Source organism: Trachypithecus francoisi, unplaced genomic scaffold (assembly GCF_009764315.1).
Source record: "Trachypithecus francoisi isolate TF-2019V2 unplaced genomic scaffold, Tfra_2.0 Lachesis_group20, whole genome shotgun sequence".
Classification (NCBI taxonomy): domain Eukaryota; kingdom Metazoa; phylum Chordata; class Mammalia; order Primates; family Cercopithecidae; genus Trachypithecus; species Trachypithecus francoisi.
In genome coordinates this window covers 9,362,420-9,383,273 of record NW_022681466.1, presented here as the reverse complement: position 1 = coordinate 9,383,273, position 20,854 = coordinate 9,362,420, and the positions used below count along the sequence as shown (strand labels likewise).

Genomic DNA, 20,854 nt, shown 5'->3' with positions numbered 1-20,854 from the left:
AAACACGAATCCTGCTTTCAAGGAGTTTATAATCTAGTAGGAAAAGGAAATGTATATATAGTAATCATTATAAAGGTTAGAGAGTCTAAGTACCATAAAATAAATACCATCTGGAAACATTTATCATGAGTCATACAATTTGTACATAAGTAGTAACATGTTAAACATTCTATTTTCTTCCTCTTTAGCATACCTATAAAATGGGGGGAAATCAGGTTTTTTTGGTTTTTTGTTTTCCTGAGACACGAGTCTTGCTCTTGTCGCCCAAGATGGAGTGCAATGGTGTGATCTTGGCTCACTGCAACCTCCACCACCTGGATTCAAGTGATTCTCCGCCTCAGCCTCCCGAGTAGCTGGGATGGATTACAAGAGCCTGCCACCACGCCCAGCTGATTTTTGCATTTTGAGTACAGATGGGGTTTCACCATATTGGTTAGGCTGATCTCAAACTCCTGACCTCAGGGGATCCACCCACCTTGGCCTCCCAAAGTGCTGGGATTACAGGCGTGAGCCACCGTGCTCGGCCCCAAGTTTTATTTATAAAGTGACTTAGGCCGGGCGCGGTGGCTCAAGCCTGTAATCCCAGCACTTTGGGAGGCCGAGACGGGCGGATCACGAGGTCAGGAGATCGAGACCATCCTGGCTAACACGGTGAAACCCCATCTCTACTAAAAATACAAAAAACTAGCCGGGCGAAGTGGCGGGCGCCTGTAGTCCCAGCTACTCGGGAGGCTGAGGCAGGAGAATGGCGTAAACCCGGGAGGCGGAGCTTGCAGTGAGCTGAGATCCGGCCACTGCACTCCAGCAGGGGTGACAGAGCAAGACTCCGTCTCCAAAAAAAAAAAAAATAAAAAAAAAATAAAGTGACTTAGTGACTACATATTGCTTAGGTATCTGATCTTACCAAATAAAGTTTTACCTGAATAGCTGACTTCAGCGATGAAGAATCCAACATCATCACATTAATACCACAGGAGACAAATTTATAAGCATTTCTGGAACCCTAACTGGGGCTACTCTGTGTGAAATATAGTAAACTGAACTGACAATCTGATCATCACAAGAACAAATCCTAACAGTCTTCACAAAGAATATAAATTCAATCTCTATCGCACATCTTTTGCTCAATTGTATATGCCAGCATTTGCAGATGTTTTCAGGGCAAAACAACCTCCCTCGCCCACCTTATAAATCATACCAAAGTGATTCCTATAGTCATGTTATGATAGGGTTAAAATAGTACCACTCTAGACTTGACTCACTTCTTTGAAATTACAGAAACATACACACAAATATGTAATTACAGAGCAAATGTGTGATAGTGAGAAATAGATTATGCAGGGCTGAATATAAGGAAGACAATATGAGCCTACAATGTGAGAAACTTACATGTTATCTCATTTAATTCTTACAATAATCCTGTAATAGTATATATTATTATTCATTTCTTCTAGCTGAGCAAACAAAGGCTCAGAGAAAGTAAAAACTAACCCAAAGTCACCTAGCTAATAAGTGGTGTTCCTAGAAATCTAGCCCAGAGTTGAAAACTCACTCTTGAGACCATGATCAGTTGAGAAAGTTTTATAACACCACAGACTGAGAAAAATAAAGACGAGCTACATTTTTCCTAAAGATGCATTTACTCAATTTATAGGATTCTACTATAAGATGGTGTCCTTTCCACTTCTTTGCATGAGAATGTCCTTTATTTTATAAAGTAATGATAAAAGTATATTGTGGTGGTTTTTATTCAAGTTTTAGGTGGCAAGAGTAAAAGATGGCAACCGTAAACTGGTTTCCATTTTTGTTGTTGAACCTTAACTCTTACATGATGTCCAAAAGTCTCATAATCACAAGGCTATTTCGTATTTTCAAAAGATCAGATTTTACCCAAAAAAGAAAAAGGTTTGATTAAATAATATTTAAGAAATGATTACCTTCCTACAAGAATGACACATTTTGTTGTTTTTTGTTTTGAGACGGAGTCTCGCTCTGTTGCCCAGGCTGGAGTGCAGTGGTGCAATCTGGGCTCACTGCCAGCTCCGCCTCCCAGGTTTACGCCACTCTCCTGCCTCAGCCTCCCAAGTAGCTGGGACTACAGGTGCCCACCACCTCGCCCGCCTAGTTTTTTTTATTTTTAGTAGAGACGGGGTTTCACCATGTTAGCCAGGATGGTCTCGATCTCCTGACCTCGTCGTGATCGGCCTGTCTCGGCCTCCCGAAGTGCTGGGATTACAGGCTTGGGCCACCGCGCCCGGCCGAAAGTTATACTTTAAATAGGTGCAGTTCAATGTATATCAGAAAAAAAACCTTAATACAGATGCTAAAAAAAAAAAACCTCCCAAGGGTAATAAAGTATTTGATTCTTTTGATGTGCATTATTATTTTCACCACCTGAATGTATTTACACCTGTTTTCACGGCCACCAACAAAAGATGCAGGGAAGAATTTTTTTTCCCCCATATCTGAGACTTAAATAAATTTCTTTTCTCATCATTCTCAGTATCATATTTAAGTCTACTCAACTGTTTCTTTTTTAAAGTCTACTCAACTGTTTCTTTTTTAATCTGGTTTATTTCTTTCTTTGATTACTAGAAAGATTCATTTTAAAGATGTTTACCAAATTGTTTTGCAAACTGTCTTTTCCCTTGCTCATTTACCTATGGCAAAAGGCACGGAATTAGTTTTCTGCAAGACCTGGGTTTGAACCCAGGACTACCTATCTTGGGCAAGTCACACTGCCTCTTTAGGTCTCTGTTTTCTCCTCGGTAAACTCTACAGAACTGTCAATTTTGAACAGACTCAATGAGTTAAGATTTGTTCTTGGAAACATAGCAGAGAAACAAGACATAATACCTGTTAATAGCACTGTTGTTGCTAATCTATTATCACCTTGACTACACACAACATTGAATAACAATGGTAATATAAACCTAAAATGAAATGAACCAAAAATACACACAAGCAGAGTGCAGTGGCACGTGCCTGTGGTCCCAGCTACTCATGAGGTTAAGGTGGGAGGATCTCCCAAGCCCAGGAGTTCAAGGGCAGCCTCGGCAACACAGCAAGACTCCATCTCTCCCTCTTACTTTTTTTTGGCGGGGGAATGAAAGAGGGGACATGACTGCTGATTTTACAGCAACTGAGGTAGGTACCATAAACAACTTTATGCCGACAAAAGACGATTTAGATGAAAGTGAAAATTCCTAGAGTGAAAAATTCATGGAGTGAAAGAGGGAAGTCACTGGGGACTCCAAAGTTTTTGAGCAGAGCAACTGGATGGAAGGCAGTGCTTTTCATTAAGTGGGAAGGAATGCAAGCAGAGCAGATGATAATTTCTGGAAATGTTTGTGAAGGCTTGGTATTAGTTCTACGTTTGACAGAATTCACCAGTGAAGACAAAATAACCTCCTGAGGTTATTTTGGGGCAAGAAAAGGAGTGTAGTTCTGGATCTGTTCAGTGGAAATGCCCATTAAACAGTCATCAAGTTGTGGGACAGGCAACTGCATATGCAAATATTGAGTCTGGGGAGCAGTCTAGGCTGGTGTCTTCAGTGTATATGTGGTATTTAATGTCACAGGACTGAATGAGATGACCAAAGGAGTGAACAGAGAAGAGAAAGTTTACCATGAGAGAAGTCAGAGAAGGATTCATAAAGGAGACTGGTTTGATGTGAGCTATTTTAGGAAATTTAGAATTTGATCTGGCAAAGACAGAAACCAATTCAAGCACTCTATCATCCAAGGTGTGAAACAAATGTTATCACAAGACACCTGTAACTAATGGATGTGTTAATGATACCACTAATAGATTAATTTAGAGAAAAAACTCAACAGACTTGGGTCTCAGAGAGACATTTTACAATATGGATATGTGAGGCTTATTTCATACATCTTTACTAAAATTGTAACATCTTTAAATTGCCCATGTTACTAGAACAAGAATTTTATAACCCCCACCTACTTTTTTCTCTTTTGTTTTTGAGACAAGGTCTCGCTATCACCCATGCCAAAATGTAGTGGCAGGATCATAGCTCACTGTAACCTTGAACTCCAGAGCTCAAGTGATCCTCCCACCTCAGCCTCCTGAGTAGCTAGGACTACAGGTATGCGCCACCATGCTCAACTAATTTTTTCACGTTTTAAAAGACAAGGGTCTTGCTGTGTTGCCCAGGCTGGGCCGACAAACTGCTTTTATTTATACCAGGGTGTCCAATCTTTTGACCTCTCTGGGCCACACTAGAAGAATAAGAATTGTCTCGGGCCACACACAAAATACACTAACATTAATGATAACTGATGAGCTTAAAAAAACAAACACACACACACACATACATCTCATAGTATTTTAAGAAAGTTTACGAATTTGTGTTGGGCTGCATTCAAAGCTATCCCGGGCCGCAGGCTGGGCAAGCTTGGTCTATACCCATATGCCTCTATACCAATCTCAGTCATTTAACAGATCTCTCTCCTGAAAATTGTGATATCAAAGTAAAGAGGCAGCCAGGTGAGGTTGCTCACACTTAAAATCCCAGCAACACAGGAAGACCCTGTCTTTACAAAAACAATTTTAAAAATTAGCCAGGCATGATGGTGCATGCCTGTGGTCCCAGCTACTTAGGAAGCTGAGGTGGGAGGACTGCTTGAGCCTGAGAGGTTGAGGCTATAATGAGCTGTGATTCCACCACTGCACTCCAGCCTGGGCAACAGCGAGACTTGTCTCAAAAAGAACCAAGAAACAAAACAAAACCTAAAGAAGTAAAATTGTTATCCTTCCAACTAGAAAGCCAAATAATGAAATATGCTTATCCCAAACCAGGTGTCTGAATCTGCTTACAAGTCTTTAAGGGTTTGCAACACTCCATTCCTTCAAACTTTTTGTGTTGAAGAACCAGAAGAAAGATATAATGCAGAAGAAAAATGGGTCAAGTGAGGGAAATTGCTTTCCAACTGAGATTTGAGATTGAATAGGAAGTAGCTGAATTAAATGGAAGAAAGACAGTTATCATCCATTCATATGCTGCTCTTATGTGAGTTATCAAAGGCAGCTTACTTCTAGCTTACCCCATTAACTAAAGCATTCCAGTTCCAAGGTGACACATTTTTTTCAGAACTGTCTTCTCACCTTTTGTAACTTAGATCAAAACTAGAGTCCCTTTAAATAGGCTTAATTTTCTCAGTAACGTTAATTTTCAAATAGTGCTCCAAGGAAAATTTGCTGCTATGGCAGGAAAAAGAAAGGAATCCGTGAGATCTCTGCTTGTCTCCCAGGCACACTCCTGCCTACACTGCATTCCAGATGCCAGAGTTAGAAATCAGGGAGAAAACAACACCAGGCTTTTCAAATATAAATAATGATTCTTATAAACACATAAACGTTAGTTTTCTCTTTATAGGTCAGATGCCACAGATCAAATCTGAGGTCCCAAAGATCTCTCAGATTTTTAAACATAATGGAAATTGTACTACCTCAGTCAGTCTGAACGAGGTAGTACAATAGGGCAGTGAGTAGCACAGCCACTGGAATTAGGTGACCTGGCTTCTTCAGAGTGCCTCAGTGTTCTCTTATTAAGGAGAATAAATGAAATAACATATTAAGTGCTCTGTACTTGGCACATGATAAGCATTCAATAAACTACTGCTACTATGAAGTTTGGAATCCTTTCACCAGCTGTGAACTGGTATCTCAATGCTAACAGGCTTAGTGTCACAACAATACACAGAATGAAAGAACGCTGTGTTCACCCTATTGCCTCAAACCAGGTCTCTCTCTACTCCCAGCTCTGAAGTGCAGTTTCAGGAAGGCAAGTGGAAAAACAGGGGGAAAGGTTGTGGGAAAGACAAATAAAAAGTAAGAGAAACGAATGAGAACTTTTGTGAGTGTTCCTAAAGGCTGAATTTTGAAACTCATGTTCAATAATTTAAGATTTAGTTGGAAAATCACAAGTTAAACAGAATAAACCATTTTCTAAAGCCTTAAGATCTACCTAATCAAAATTCTGCCCTCCAAAGTTAAACAGGCATGTGTATAAGCTATTTAAATAACTACATCTCGGGCCAGGCGCGTGGCTCACACCTATAATCCCAGCACTTTGGGAGGCCGAGGTGGGCGGATCACCTGAGGTCAGGAGATAAGAGACCATCCTGGCCAACATGGTGAAACCCTTTCTCTACTAAAAATACAAAAATTAACTGGGTGTGGTGGCAGGCGCCTATAGTCCCAGCTACTCAGAAAGCTGAGGCAGAAGAATCGCTTGAACCCAGGAGGCGGAGGTTGCAGTGAGCTGAGATCACGCCACGGCACTCCAGCCTGGGCGACAGAACAAGACTACATCTCAAACAACAACAATAACAACAACAACAACAACAACTCACTACATCTCAGCCAGGCCTGGTGGCTCACGCCTGTAATCCCAGCGCTTTGTGAGGCCGAGATGGGCAAATCACAAGGTCAGGAGTTTGAGACCAGCCTGGCCAACATGGTGAAACCCCATCTCTACTAAAAATACAAAAAATTAGCTGGGTGTGGTGGCAGGCACCTGCAATCCCGGCTACTCAGGAGGCTGAGGGAGGAGAATCGCTTGAACCTGGGAGGTGCAGGCTGCAGTGAGCTGAGACCATGCCACAGCACTCCAGCCTGGGCAACAGAGCAAGGGTCCATCTCAAAATAAATAAATAAATAATAACGACATCTCAAATTTTTATAAAGTAACCTTTAAGGGAGTGCTGAAATTATGAATAAACATAAATTGATTTCAAGAAAAAGAATACTGACAATCTCTTTTTAAAAATCCTCTTATTTCCAGACAGCATTCCCTAAAGTAGCGGGCAGAATATAAGTCTATCCAGAATAATGCTAACCAGATATTCTGGCTTGGCCAGAATGATCTCATTAGTCATAATACTCATTTTTCCAATGGGCTGGTATCTAAAGACCATCATCAAATCTGCGAAAGACAAGCCAGGAATAATTTTGTAATGATCTATCATACCTACAGTTTTAATTTCTTCTTATGGAAGAAACGTCACACACTGTTTTTTCATGATGTGGTCAGTGGCGCTGACTAGCAGTGACCAGGAGCCTCAGGAAAAGGAACTGGCCGTTTCTTCAGGTACCCTACAGAAAACAGTAGTGTAGGGAGCCCCTAGGATGACAGTTCCTCATGACCGTCAGCTTCCCAACTCCCTTCAAATCTGCAGATACAGCCCCACGTACTGGGCTGACTAGTTGAAAACACAGTTGATTATTATCCTAAAAGATTAAAAACCAAAGAAAAGTGTTCAATTAACAATCTTCTCTCTCCACCCCCATGACTTGTGGAAGCAATCTCTCTGAAGAAACAGATGACTCAAAAATTCTTATCTAAGTATCTTCAAAATACTATAGATGATATAGGGATTACAAAGATGAACATGTTATTATCCCTGCTAATAAGTAACTCAAATCTAAAGAAATTATCATAATAATGAATTTTTTTTTTTTTTTTTTGCAAAGCATTAATCTGCAAGGAACTGTGCTGAAATTTAAAGTCTAAAGTTGATAGAAAAGAAAAATAACCATGCTCAATTAAATGCAATACTGCATATACACAAAAGTCCAACAGTGGCTAAGATCCTCATTCATTTTTATTTTATAAAAATAAAAACTATTTTTACCTGCTTTAAAGTTTTCCCACTCTACAAGAGTAAAAAAGAATCTATTATTCCTTAAGCTTAAGGAATCTCTTAAGTTTATCTAAAATTTAAAAATTCTAGTAACTTCAACACAATTACTAATGTTGTTAATCTATTTATGTAATAATTTGATCTTATGTTTCCTTGAAACATTAAAGATTTTTATTTTCTCTTCTTTTCTGTCACCATTCCATATGCATAAAATTTACTATATACCTGGGACTGTTGTTATATAAGATCTAGGTCAATAATTTTTTTTATGGGTATGGCACTAAGAAAATCTGATTTCATTGAGAGTATTCACCATAATTAACAGCAGAACCTATTATTACATGGCTCATTACATATTTGGATTTATGCTGTGAGTCAAATCTCTGCTGCAGAACACAACCTCATACAATAAACTTGCCTAAAACTACTATCTTGTGTGTCATCTTTCCTCATCAGCATCTAAAAAGAATGTACTATGTGTATTTAACTGAATATCTTAATATTAGCTTCTTTATTAATTTAAAGATTCTGTGGCAGATACTAGGAAGAGCAGTAAGTACCACATGGCTTCTAGAACTCATTCTTTCCAACAACCCACATCAATCATTTTGTATTATTTTATCCTGCTGATTCTTTGTAACACCTTTTCAGTTTGACCCTACCAATATGTGGGCACCACCTTACACAGATAGCTACAACAGTCACAGTTTTAACACTGTATCTCTGCTCAAGGAAGATTCTAATCTGACACCTGATTCATGTCATGCCCACCAACAGCCACCAACAGTTCCTAAGAAGCCAACAACTAGAGGTTCTACCTGATAGACTCCCTTCTAAACCTTACTGCCAAAACAGAACCTCCATTTACAGCTAGGCCTCTGCACTCATCTAGTCAATAACTATATCCCGTCCCTACTGTGTCTCAGCCGTTCTGTTTCGCACTTTACAAAATATTCCCAAACATGGCTTGCCCATTCATCTCCTTGTAGAATATCCCTTTCATCCAACCAAACTCTGCTAGCCTTTCAGAACTCATTTCAAGTGAAATCTTGCCTAACCACTCTAGCCCACAGGCCCTCTCTGGGGATGACCAGGCACTCTTCCTTTCCTAATTTGTTAAAAGTCAGTCCCACTGAACTAAAAAGTGGTATGAAGGGAAAACAATGTTCAAGGGCCACATAAGTTTGGGAAATACTGGGCCAATAAAAGTAAACATATTTCTTTCGCTGCTGGACTTCTCAGGGCATCCAAAAATTTGACATGCATCCTTAAGAGAGGAGATACAGTATACGGCTATATAATGATATATTACCTTAGATTTTTGCTAACTTTTTAATATGTGCACGTGGCTTTCTTCACATGTATTGCTCTCTCCCTTTTTTTTAACAATGTGTTTGGTGCCCATTTCTCTCACTATACTAGCAAGAGAGCTCCGGGAGGGCAGGAAGAAGTCAGTGTCCTTCCCCTGTGGCCGCTGCACACAGAAGGCATAAAGGTTTTGTGGAAGGAATGATGTAACCAGGCTCAGGCTTCAGAAGGCAGCACAGCGGAATGATAAAGAGCTCAGGCTCCGGCTTCCAAGGACCTAGACACATTTATTAAGGCTCTGATTTTGGGCGAATTATTCAACTTCCATCAGCTTCAGCTTCCATCTATAAAGTGAATATAATCACAGTTCCTAACTTAGAAGCTGCTGAGGAGGAATGAATGAGATCTTACACACGAAGTGCTCAGAAGGCAGTCAGTTAATATTGGCAGCTGGATGGTAGGACACAGAGCAGAGGAAGAGACTAATTAAGAAGCTATTAAAATAATCCAAGCTTTTTCCATATGTGAGGGCTTTGAAGTGTACTGAGTTTAAATTCTGGCTTCATCTCCTATAAGCTATAGAATCTTGTGGAAATTACTGCCCTTGCTCATCTGTAAAATGGGAATGTTAAAAGCAACCACTTCACAGAAGTGTTGTGAGGATTAAATAAGATAAACTCATGTCCTTGGCACAAAATCACATCATAAATGCTCAGATTAGTTTTAAATGGAGATCTGGTTACCTAAGGATGCTTTCTAACCTCGTCTGCTCCCACCTCACAATTCCCAATTGTCCTCAGTGACTCAAATGTACTTGTTCCCAGAAATCCATCATCTTCTTCCCTTACTGTGCCTCCCTACCAAAAAAAAAACCCCTGTTTAAGACATCAACCATAGTCCCTTGAAGAACAAAGCCTGTTAAACTCCCTCCCTACACTCTGGGCCTCTCACTCTGCACTTCATATTTTAGATGAAATATGAGAAAAAATACTTGTGCATCTCCCTCCCCTCAACTGTAATTTCTAAATAACCGCTGTCCATATCATCTCACAGCAACAATGGTTGGAAAGGTGATAACCTGTGCCTGCACTGCCATTTCCCAGTTTCAGATCTTAGTTTAATTCCCAGTTGCTACTTTAACTTCGATTTTCCCTGCTTCCTAAAAGAGTAATTAAAAAGAAATGATCTTTGGGAATAAAAAAGTAAACAGTATCTTTGCCAGGCTCAAACCAAGCACTTGATTTTAGCTGTGAGAGATCTTATTCTTAATAAGCTAGAAGACACACATAAAATGAATCAAACAAAGCACATATTCCCAATAACCACCTGCATCTGGTATCAGCCACGTCAAAAGACAGTCTGCACATTAGTAAAGGACTCAACCACAAACAAGAGTTATCCAACTGCTGAGAATAATTCGACTTGATATTGTGTTACTATAGGTTGGCAGTTCAATCCTTCAGAGAAGGATGTTATAAAGATACAATAGAGTATTAATTTCTAAAATGGTCTGAAGAAGGAAAACAGAGTCTTCAGAGTAAACCATTTGGATTTATACAAATAGATGCCAGTCACACTTTCATTTTTGTGCAAAAAATTAAAAATCTGTTATGCCAAAAAGGTTAATGAGGAAGTGGAAACCGGGCCACGTTAGACCAATCCATCCCACAAGATAGCTGAAGATTTGAGATGACTCTTTGGGCCATGTGCACTGTGTGTGGCCCAATGATCATATGGTTCTCCAACAGAAAAGAAATATTGCAACAAAGAGGCAAATAAAGAGGAAGATGGTGGGACAGACAACTCTTATTTCCTAGACATCCCTTATTTCCTAGAGCAAACATTTAAATCCACTGGCTTACAAGAGGCATATACTTAAGAAGCTATATTACTGCTCAACCTTAATCACTACTATATTTTAGAAAACCAAAGTCCCAATGCATAGCTGGAACTCAGAGAGACACAGAGAATATTAAGAGTTCAAAATAACAGTGAGCGTTGCTTTCCCAAGACCATTCCTTCTGTTGTGGTTTGCAGCCACAGAGGGCTCAGGAGAGTGCGAACAACTATCTGTGCTACAGCAGTGATGTTTTATGGCTGGATGCCCAGATTGTCTAGCTCTGCACACAGCTCCATAGTCTTTTGAGGGCTACAGAGGAGGAATGCATTCTTAACAAACAGCTCTCCATCCCTGCAATAGCTTCTTCATTCTCTGAAAACATCTAAGGCTAAGAAAAGAATTCATTTTTAGTAAAACTCCAAAAATGGAACAAAGGGTATGGATTTTCAGCATATTTTAAACATGTAAAACCTTGTTATATCCCAGGTGGAGATTTTTAAAAATTATATAATTTACTTTTCATTAAATAAATTAAGATTTCAAATGCACAATCTGTACAACAGGAAACTGTACCATTATTTTAATCGGGTTATTCAAACAATTTCACTGGTTAAGATTATACATTTCTCAGCTTTAATTTCAGATATACACTTTCTGCACAAGGTTTATAGTTATTTCTGACAAGTAACCTTTACATTTTTAAGTAACTATATTCCTAAAAAGTTATGTGTAAGCTGAAAATTTATAAATGAACTCTATTGCATTAAAGTCTACTTAAAGAAAGCTTATTGTATATCATTTTGTACAGAATGCTCTCCTCATGACCACACAATTATTTAAAAACTCATTTGTATAAATTTGGAGAGTAGTAGACTGAGTAAAAGTAAGAAAATCTGTACAATCTACTCCCCACAAAATATGAGCCACTTCTCACCCGACATTTTGCTGTCCCTGCTCAAATCTATAACATCTTCAAACAAAATATTAAGATGTTAAGTATCTTAACTAAAATCCAGTCACCTTCACTGTGAAACCAGTTGTCATGCAAGAAAGACTAAAGACTGTGTCACCAACACTTGAAAATATTTCCTTACTTCTCACCTAAAATATCTGAAGACCCTCTGAAATAGAGCTGGAGAAAAGGTAAAAAACCCATTTGTCTTAAAAGTATGAGACAGAAGCCAAAACAATTTCAATGAAAGATTAAAAACAAAACAGACAAAGTTACCTGGTTCTTCCCGGCTTATAGAGACCCTTTCACGCTCTGTCTGTTCAGGACTCTGCCTCCCGCTGCCTCAACCTATCCTTCTCCCAGTTCCAAGGACGTCTATAAATCTGTCCTTGTCTCCTTCTCTCCATTTCTTGTGCCTTCTCCACCGGCTTCAGTTGCTCTTGGTAATCTTTGCGTGCTCTATCCTCAAATCTTAATTGTCTCATATGTTTTACTTTGGTATATGGGACAGCCTAAATTTCACAGCCAAACGATTTTCTTTCTTATGAAATCTCAAGTATCACCTTTGCACAATAAACCCTCACTGAATGATAAACAGTCATCCAAAGCATAAGCATGCAATCTGATGCTCCAATTCCTACTGGAAAAGGCCAAAAAGACCCCCAAATAGTCTTTAAAATGGTTCTTCAATCTTAAAAGGTTGTTGGTGACGTTCTACCATGCCAAAGATACTCTACATATTCAAATCAAACAATAAACTAACTTTCATCAGTAGTTTTTTAAAAAAAAAAGTCAAGTTAGCATCGCTTTCCTGGGTCAAGCAAGACTAAGTTACAATCAAGACCTCATCCCCTTCACTTGGGGTTGGAGAGGTAATGCAAATACCTCATTCCCAGCCAGTATTGCAGGAACTGTGTCTTCCATTTCTTTCCAAATGAAAGCTCCCTTCACTAAGGAGAAGGGCTGCCCTACTCCAGTCCTGACCTCCCTCCTCCTCTGGCTTGGTTTTGGAAGTAAGCCAGATGACAGCATTTGGAAAAGCACACATTTATCTCAGGAAAGCCAGCTGTTTAACAAAAAGGTGGCAGTAGCGGTGATGAAAAATACTGTATTTAGTTTCATATATCCTCTGTATGACTTAGTTATTTTTTAATCATTGAATGTCAAATGAAACAGTTCATTCCACTTTACCTTCACAATCAGCATTCTAAAGGCAACTATTTACTCCAAAGTTCCTGAGCCAACTAAATACAAATGTAAACCTGTTACAAAATAATCTGTTAGTGTTAAGACATATGCTACTTGAAAAACAAAACAAAACAAAACCCCACAATAAACACTGTAAGGACGAAAATCTAAAATCAACATTTACATATACTCCAGGTTACTACCAGAGTATTTAAATAGCAGAATCCAAAATGAAATTAAGATTAAACCTTATGACAGTCTCGTATCAACCATATTTAATTTCATACCTTAAAAGTAAAAACGGTAGAGCGCGGTGGCTCACGCCTGTAATCCCAGAACTTTGGGAGGCCGCAACAGGCGGATCACCTGAGGTCTGGAGTTTGAGACCAGCCTGGCCAACATGGCGAAACCTCGTCTCTACTAAAAATACAAAAATTAGCCGGGTGTGGCGGCGGGCGCCTGTAATCCCTGCTACTCGGGAGGCTGAGGCAGAAGAATCGCTTGAACCCGTGAGACGGAGGTGGCAGTGAGCCGAGATCGTGCCACTGCACTAAAAAAAAAAAAAAAAAGTAAAAAAACCAGTAAAACCGAGGTAAGGTCAGCAAGGTCTTTGTTTTGGACAAGAAACACAGAAAAGTTACAAACAAGCTTTTAAAATCAGATCCTTATAATAAAAACGAATGTGTGTGTGTGTTTACTGTTACCATTTTCTGAGCTATCAATTTCTCATGGCCTGACTATGCCTATGGTCAGGTCATGAGTAATCTGTATGAAAAACAGATTCCAATAATGTCTATTCTTACGAAAATAAATATTAAAAACCTTCTGTAGAAAAAAAACTTTCAGTATAGGTAAATAAAGTAAATGATGTTCACATCATTACTTTGTTCTATTAATACACACAAAATTAATTCCGACAATATAACTGGTCATTTTAAAAACCTTGTTTTGCATTATTTTCCCCAACAAAGCATCCTAGGGGTGCCACAGTGAAAAATGTTAAAAGACCATTGCCACCTCTGTTGTTCTGGAACAATGTAAATTTCTTCAAGGTGCCCTCTACTAACCAAGTTCATCTGGCCTGGGGCTAAGTTTTATCATTTATTCTTTCACACAGTACCGAAGGAAATCTGGAATCTATGAATATGATTGCCAGCACCCCCTACACATTTCAACCAGCTACCACTGTCCTCTGAAAACACTCAAGCCAGGTTTCCAGGGTCTCAACTCATTCGCATATTCAATTCTAACTGTAGGAAATCCCTCGCATGAAATAAGCCTTATGCAGGCTCAAATTACATTCAGGGACGTGCGGGGCTCTCACAGCGATCACCATAAATTGGCTACCTTGTACTGGCCAAAGTACATCAACGCGAACCCCAGACACTCGAGAAAAATCGAACCTCGGCTACACAATGGATTAACCCAGTCAGAAGGCTCCAATTTGCAACTCCTTAAAGACGTTGAAGTTGGACATCTACAGAGCACCATTTTGAGTTTAGAATCCGCAGTTCACGCCTAGAAATAACCGAGCGGACCACTCAAATGGAGGTTTCATTTGGCGGAGGCAAAGGTTTGAGACAACTCCACTAATTACGTGCAGAATCACCAATACCGTCAAATGCCTTCGAATGCAATAGGCGCAGCCACGATCTAGCGGCTCCTTCTCCTCTACCTATCGGCACAACATCCAAGCAGCAAGCCTTCATTTTTGCTAAGATCCCCAAAGCTCCGTGTAACATGCATGCCAGTTATTTCTTCCCCAGGTGAACACGCAGGGAACCCCCACATCCACATCTGCACATTTTCACAGCTACGAATCAATTAAATCTCGTCCTCAAGGTAAAGGTGCAAAGGAGGCACCGCTTAAAGCAGAGGTGGCAACGCGGCGCTCGGGTTACGTTATCTGATAACAGGACAGATGTTGTACGGCTCGTTTTCCTCATACGCATTACTCCGCAGTCGCAGCACCGTTAGAAAATCCACCTGATTTCAGACCCGCAGGGCGCCCAGGGGTCCTTCTCCGCCCACCCGCAGCGCGCCCCGGGTTTTTCTCTTCCCCCAAACAACACTACCGGGCTCCTACACCAAAATGCGGCGGGTTCGCGCCTGCCATCACCAATGCAAAATCTGCGGGTGGCTGCCCGGAGAGAACCGAATTTCACCGCTGCATGAGTTTTAAAAGGGAGGGGGCACAACCATCTTCAGCCCTCCATTCCACTCCCGTTTGATTGTGATGCACACCAGGCGTCTGCACAGCCCTGTCTCACACTCGCATACACGCGCCCTGGCCCCGGCCGCTTCCCGCCGCTCCCCTCCAAACCCCGCCGGCCCGGGGCCCGGCGCCGCACGCGGGTCGCTCGGGGCCAGCGCCCGCCCCGGCTCGGCTCGGCCGAACAAAGGGCCCGCGAACCTCCGGGCAAAGTTGCGGCGGCGGCGAGGAGCGGGCGAACGGCTGCGCTCACCTGGGCTCCGTCCCCGGCGGCGGCGGCGGCGGCTCCGCGGGGCTCCGGCGGCGCGGGCCTGGCGGCGGCGGCGACACGAACAACCGCCCAGGGACCTCGTGGGTGCGCGGGCGGCGGGGGCCCGCTCAGCGCCGGCGCCGCGGGCTCAGGTCCCGGCGCGGGCGGCGGCGGCGGCGGCGCGGGCGGGTGGGCGGCGGCGCGTCCCGGCAGGTCCAGGTCCGGCCCCGGCAACGCCGCGACGCGTCCTTCTCCTCACGCCCTGCGGGACGTGGCTCCGGCGCGGCCCGGGTCCTAGGCGGTGGCGGCGGTGGCGGCAGCTGCAGACGGCTGGGCGCGGGGCCGCTCCGCTCCCTCCGCCTCCGGCTCGGGCGGGCCCGCGGCGACGGCGGCGGTGACGGCGGCGGGAGCGCGGCGGGCGCTGGAACTGTCCTGTCAGGGGGCGGCCCGGGCGGCGCTCAAGGCTGCGCGGCTGCGGGGCCGGCGGCGGCGGCTGCGGCTCCCGGGGCCGTCGCGCTGAGGTGCGGAGCTGCCACCGCGGCCATCTTGTTGCTCTAACTGACAAGAACCCCCCTCCCCCCGCTTCAGCCAGACGGGGCGCTCGCGCCCCCTTCCCCGCCCCGCGTTGGCCTCCAACAGGAAGTCGTCCCGGCCCCTGGCACGTGACTCCCACTGCATCTGCATACCGAAGGGCGAACTGGCCAATCGGCACTCTGCGCCTGAGCTCCTCCCCCGCGCGCCCCTTCTCGGCCCATTGGCTCTTCGGCCAGGCCACGCCTCCTCCTTTCCCCTTAATACCCGCCCGCGCGGTGGTTCCCTACAACGCGCTGGGAGCGCGCTGGGGTGCGAGCGGCGCCAGTTCTGGGAGCTCGCGCTACTCCGGGGGGTACGTGTAGACCTGCGTGGTGTCCTTTGCCGCCGCCGCCTGCCCTCCGGTCCCTAGGCGCTGTGGCTCCGCGTTAGGGTGCTGGCGGGAGGGGCGCCGAGCCGGGTCTGCGCATCCGATGGGTTCTCCCGGCCAGCGCCCCGCGACGCCTGGGCTTTATCCTGTAATTTTGCCCGGCGGCGCCCGGCTCCCGCACCGGCGCGAGTCCCGCCCCTGCCGTGCATACGCCCTGCACCGCCCCACCTTGCACACATACGCACACTAGCCCTTAGGGGCCCTGGAGCATCGTGCTCACCCGGCGCCTCCCGGCCCGCCCTTTCGCGCAGTGGCTCCCCAGGGAGCGCCCAGCTGGGAGCACAACAAGCCTCGCTGCGAAACAGTCCCCCGGGGAAACAGCCCTTTCCCTGGAGCACAGACACCCCACCCCCACCACACAAGCCTTCGGTCCGGGCGGAACCCGGGCGCTCCGGCCCCTACGCACCCCACGATTCCTCCCCGGTGCTCCGTACGCCGCCGTGATCCTCCATTCCACGGCTCCTCGAAATCCATTCTTCATTAGTGGTAGGTAAGGTCAGGCGCAATGTGCAATTCGAAAAGTCCTTTTTAACTTTCGGTTCAAGCCAGGAGAAGATTTTGAAACCAAGAATTTTCTCCATTTTCATGCAAGGTCGCAGAAGCAGGCTAGCTTTAACCCCATCGTTCGGTGAAGGATCAGCAGTGCTACTTGGAAGTTGGTATTGGAAGAGGCCATTCCCTGTCTACGTGTCCCCGTCTTGAAGAGGAGATAATAACACACTAGTACTTTCGCAATGCAATTTTGTTACCGCAAGTGTCATGCTTTGAAACGTCTGTGGATGAAAGAGACAAATTCCCTGCTCTCGTTTCCCTTCAGGGTCCCATGAGCTCCTTTCTTCTTTCTGCCATATTTTAAGCCCTCCGGTAGTCAGATTCACAAACCACCCTCTAAAGGGTCGTCAAATGTCTGTTGTATTGTGTTGTATATTTCCCCTCCCGAGAACCCACATCCCTTAGAAGGATCTGAAGGCAGAGGGAGCTGACATGGAGGCTTCTGCCTTGTCTATTCGTTTTATTTACATTCATTTAATTCTCGACTGCAGAGAACCTGCATCTTTTGTATTTCTCAGAGGTAGAGGTATTATCACATGCTCCAGAAGGGAGTGCAAAATAACATCTTCAACATAGGCAGCGCCCACGAAGTAGACTGCCGCTACATATATGAGGAATCCAGGTATCTGGGTGGACCAATCATTGTAATATGCAGAACTTCACTTTTTGGAAAATTGAACCAAAATACATTATTTAGCATTGTCTTTGACGTTGGATTTGTGACTCTCACCTCTGAGTTCCTCTCTGGTTCCTCCCCTCCCTCAGTTTAATCCGGCAAAAATCGTCCTCTTCTCCAATGATACTAGACTCCCGAGCACCAAGAAAAGGCAGAACTATGGAGACTGTATGTTCTGAACCCCAAACTGGACTCATAGTTTGGCATGTGGACCTGTGACAGTAGAGAGAATGTTTGAAACTGAAGTTGACCCAGAAACGTTGAGGCATATGGTGGCCACGAATCTTAAGACTGCAGAGCAGTGACACTTATTAGTGGTTGTTTGAACTGATAAAGTATGAGTAGGAACCCCAGGCACAGCTGTAACAATGGGTACGTTCATGTTTGGGGTTGGTCATCCTCTTATCAGCCCTGCCACCACCACCTTATAACTAAGGTATAAATTGATCATCTGTAGGGCTGGACGTGGTGGCTCAGGCCTGTAATCCCAGCACTTTGGGAGGCCAAGGCGGACAGATCAGGCGGTCAGGAGATGGAGACCATCCTGGCTCATATGGTGAAACCCCATCTCTACGAAAAATACAAAAAATTAGCTGGACGTGGTGGCGGGTGCCTGTAGTCCCAGCCACCCGGGAGGCTGAGGCAGGAGAATCACTTGAACCCGGGAGGCGGAGGTTGCAGTGAGCCAAGAAGGCGCCACTGCACTCCAGCCTGGATGACAGAGCTGGACTCTGTCTCAAAAAAAAAAGGGCAAAACCAACGAAATTACGTTTAAGAGGATTAAATGTTAAATGTATCTCTTAAAATGTCAACTAATTGAAGACAAATGAAGAAGATCTAGCTGGATCCAAGGTCATAAAAAATTCTGTTATAGATGACCACATGCTCAACAAGGCAAATGTATGAACTGATTTGTTTAAGACAACAACAACAACACTACCTTAAAATAGTGTCCAGTTTAAGAGATTGCACTCTGAGCTGGTCAGGTCCCAAATGGAGTATTTTGGCCAATTCTGGGCACTATGGTGCAAGAAAGAAATCAACAGAGACTGACTCAGAATACAGCCAGTCGTTGGTGGAAATCCTCCAGTCTGACCAACAGCTGAAGAAGCAGGAGAGACTGGTGCAGGGAAGAAGAGACAAGGAAGGCAGGATGGCTGTCTTCAGATAATTTTGAAAATCTCATATGCAAATAGGCACAGATATGTTCTCTAAGACCCTAAGAAGCCAACTGAAGATCAGCGGGTGGTAGATACCAGGCAACTTTCGGTTCTGTTCAAATATACACTGCACCCTACAAAATGGAGTTTCCATCAAATGGAATTATTAATAGAAACTCCATTTTGTAGGGTGCAGTGTATACTGCTCAGGTGATGGGTGCACCAAAATCTCACAAATCACCACTAAAGAACTTACTCATGTAACCAAATACCACCTGCACCCCAACATGCTATGGGAAGAAAAACTCCATTTTGAAAGGCAGCAAGATCCACATCTGTGCAGGGGTTTAAGCGCAAAGGCAGGATGATCACGTCCCTATCTCCATGGCTATTGCAAAACAGTGTTGTGTAAAAATGTTGACTAGCTCAGGGGTTCCCAAAGTATGTTCCCTAGACCAGCAGCATTGGCTTTACCTAGGAGCTTGTTAGAAGGGCAATTTTTCAGACCCCATTGCCAGACCCAGTGAATCCAAACCTCTGGGGATGGGTCCAGGTATCTGCAACTTATCCAGTCCTCCAGGTGATTCTGAGGCAATGAAAATTGGAGGAGAGAATTAAAGGCACCTTTCTGGGGCTTGTATTTGCGTATAATACCCCTCTCCAAGCCCAGTCACTTCCTACCACACACTGGTGCCTAAATTACTCCATCCTCCTATTTCTGTTGTTTTACACGTATAATTTGCATCCTAATGATGGACTCTTAAAGGGAAAAGCTTCAGGACTCCAACAAATGATTGCTTTTCAATGAAAATGTAAGAAAGCTGGGCTCAGCTCTCCCTGCTTGTCACCAATAGATAACAACTGAACTGCCTTAGAAAAATGTGATACATTTACAGAGGCCTTTCAGACAAGCAGCAAGGCATAGGGTGTTGGTTCTCAAACTTTCTGTTGATGAGAATCACTGGGGTAGCTTGTTTGCATTACAAATTCACCTTAGGTCTAGATGAGGCCCATGAATCTGCATTTCTAATCAGCTCCCCAAGTGATTCTGATGCCGTTGTCCTCCCACTATGCTGATAATAGTATTGGAATAGAGACTAGAACCTTAAAGTGAAGAGTAAGGGTGCGTCTCAACTCCACTGTTCACTAATTGTTTGACCTTAGGCAAGTTTCTGGGCCTCTGACTTCTCCTTTGTACTCCTCACTGAGTTAGAGATACTCACTGAATATTTATTGCCGTGTATTACGTGCCAGGCAGTGAACTAGGTGCCAGGGATTTAAAACTGCAAGCCGTGCTTGAGCTATGATTACAATGCATACGAGGTGCTGCAGGAGACAGAAGAGACTCAGGTCGTTCTGAAGGGCTCAGGAAGACTTCTCCAAGGGCGTCAGATCTGAGTCTTGAAAGATGCAAGGGAAAGCAGTAATAGGTCAGAAACTGATGGAAGGGCATTGAAGAAAGAGGAAATGGTCAGCGTAAAGGAAACCAAAGAGAGCTTGCAGTGCAGCACTTTCAGGAGGCTGGAAGACATCAGTGAGGCTGCAATAGACCAGGTAAGAGGAGATGGGAGAGATGAGCAGAGGCCAGATTATTATTATTTTTTTTTTTGAGATAGAGTCTTGCTCTGTCACCCAGACTGTAGTGCAGTGACATAATCTTGGCTCACTGCAACCTCTGCCTCCCGGGTTCCAGCAATTCTCCTGCTTCAGCCTTCCGAGTAGTTGGGGCTATGGTCAGACACCACCACACCCAGCTAATTTTTTGTATTTTAATAGAGATGGGGTTTCACCATGTTACACAGGCTGATCTCGAACTCCTGAGCTCAGGCCATCCACCCACCTCGGCTTCCCAAAGTGCTAGGATTACAGTTGTGAGCCACCACACCCGAGGCCAGATTATGGATACAAGGAGCATCTCATGTGACCTTAGGGAGTTGGGGACTTTATCCTCAAGGCAATGTGGAGCTCTTGGATGATGCCAGACATTATTACACTTGACTGTTAGAGAGAGCTCCCTGGGAACATTGTGGCAGATGACCTGGAGGAGGAAGGGCGAAGGAGGAGGTGATGGCAGGGGGTAGACAGCCTGC

The 20,854-nt window shown here is 43.9% G+C and overlaps 1 protein-coding gene across 1 annotated transcript in view; it reads right to left on the bottom strand.

The window, feature by feature from the left end:
- TNRC6C (trinucleotide repeat containing adaptor 6C) overlaps positions 1-15,529 on the bottom strand; it is a 156,731-nt gene extending 141,202 nt beyond the window's left edge. Inside the window, exon 1 of the mRNA XM_033182348.1 lies at positions 15,419-15,529. The gene's annotated coding sequence lies outside the window, so the exon portion shown is untranslated. The remainder of the gene's footprint in view (positions 1-15,418) is intronic.
- Between the last annotated feature and the right edge of the window lie 5,325 nt (positions 15,530-20,854).